Here is a 2,500-nt window from a genome sequence, read left to right as displayed (position 1 = left end):
ATATAAGCAAGCTACTTAAAGCGGTCAGCTAGCAGAATCGTTAGCACGCCGGGCAAAATGCTTAGCCGCATTTCGTCTGCCGTTACGTTCTGCGTTCAAATTCCGCCGAGGTCGACTTGCCTTTATCCTTTCGGGGTCGATTAAATAAGTACCAGTTACGCACTGGGGTCGATATAATCGACTTTTAATCCGTTTTGGTCTGTCCCCTCTGTGTTTAGCCCCTTGTGTGGTAGTAAAGAAATAGGTTAACAACACTCTCGATCAGTCACTAATATAAGCCAGCCCACTTAAAGCGGCCAGCTAGCAAAATCGTTAGCACGCGGGCCAAAATGCCTTAGCAGTATTTCGTCTGCCGCTACGTTTCTGAGTTCAAATCCGCCGAGGTCGACTTTGCCTTTCATCCTTTCGGGGTCGATTGAATAAGTACCAGTTACGCACTGTGGTCGATATAATCGACTTAATCCGTTTGTCCTCTCTGTGTTTAGCCCCTTGTGGGTAGTAAAGAAATAGGTATTTTGTCGGTCTTTACATTCCGAGTTCAAATTCTGCCGAGGCCGATTTTGCTTTCATCTTTTCGGGGTCAATAAAATATTTACCCGTTGAGTACTGAGGTCGATGTAACCGACTTAACCCTTCGCCCAAAGTTGCTGGCCTTGTGCCAAAATTTGAAACCAATGTAGATCTGCTACTTAAGCAGGAGTCATTAATTAAGCAAGTACGTTTGTACTTTTTCAGATTTGTGTTTAAGTAAAGAATATCGATTTATGCACTACATTGGCCTAAATCAGAAATAACTGGAATAAATTCAAATATAAAACTTTACTGTCACATAAATAAGGATGTAGACGCATTTCATTTATATTAATGATCTGTGTAAAAAAAAAAAAAGACAGGTTTTTGATGGACCTTTTCACGATTTATTGACTGCTCCTCTGAGAAGACATACCCAACTTTCTCAATCATTAGCATAGACTAGCTAATAAATATGTGTGTGAGAGTTTGTGTGCGTGTGTGTGTGTGTGTGTGTTCAAAGTTGTTATGAATTAAGGTAGTATGTTAATGAATAGCCTAATCTGATAGGTATATCTTTTCTGAAGAGCAAAAATAAATCCTGAACACCCTTTCTATTTCTCCTACACATGATTTTGTTTTTATCATGGCACTACGTCCATGCTGGGTCACCGTATTGAAGGGTTTAGTCGAACAAATCGACCACAGTACTTCTTCTTCTTAAACTGATACTTGTTCTATCGATTTCTTTTGCCGAATCGCAAGATTACGGGGAAGTAAACAAACCAGAATTGGTTTTTAGGCGATGGCGAAGGACATCATGTCGTGTTCTTGAGCAAAACAATGCATTTCACGTTCTTCCATTTCATTCAGCTGGTAAGCATGAATAATCCTGCAACGAACTTGCGCCCCATCCGGGTGTAGGGGAGGAATCCAAGAAACCAGCCTTATTAAACAATGCCTCGAGCAGGACAAGTCATCCTTTTTTATAAATGTGTTGTGTGTGTGTGTATATGTGTGTATATATATATATATATATATATTATATATATATATATATATGCATGTATGTATGTTGGGTATGTATGCATGCATATAGGTGTGTGTGTGTGTGTGTGTGTGTGAGTGTGTGTACACGTGTAAGTATATAAATGCAAAACAACGTAGAAAAATATAACTCTAATACCAAAGTTCGGGTAATATGCTTTTATAAAAGCTGCAAAATCTTCACAAAGTATTACTCAGAGTTTCACGTTCCCGTTCGTCGGACAGTTGTGGTTGTGATCAACTGTCCGACGAACGCTAACATGAAACTCTGAGTAACATTTTGTGAAGATTGTGCAGCCTTAATAATGTCATACATTATATATATATATATACATATATATATATATATATATATATAACTTATAAATAAGGGCTAAAGAAAATTATTTCACTGCCAATATGCTGATAACAGACTTTTAAATCGTCAATTTCCACATTTTATTTACTCGCTACAGAAAAAAACACGAAGAACTGAAATCGGGGAAAGCCGGCCGATAGAATTTTTAAAAAGTTCGTTATTTCTATATTGAATCAATTCGGAATTAATCTCATAATAGATTTTTTCCTCTTCAGTAGAACATACAAAAGGATATAAATAAGATACATGCGCCCATGGAAAAAAGCCGAAGCAAAAACCATGAGTACACATAAGTACCCCAGATATATCTAAAAATAATCCATGGGCGCATATAAGTATCTTATTTATATCCTTTCGTATGTTCTACTGAAGAGGAAAAAATCTATTATGAGATTAATTCTGAAATTGATTCAATATAGAAATAACGAACTTTAAAAAATTCATCGGCCGGCTTTCCCCGAATTCAGTTTCTTCGTCTTATTTTTCTGTAGCGAGTAAATAATATGTGGAAATTAACGATTTAAAAGTCTGTTATCAGCATCTTGGCATTGAAATAATTTTCTTTAGCCCTTATTTTATAAGTTT

This window comes from Octopus sinensis, linkage group LG8 (genome assembly GCF_006345805.1).
Source record: "Octopus sinensis linkage group LG8, ASM634580v1, whole genome shotgun sequence".
NCBI lineage: Eukaryota > Metazoa > Mollusca > Cephalopoda > Octopoda > Octopodidae > Octopus > Octopus sinensis.
Note: the sequence above shows the minus strand (reverse complement) of the source record.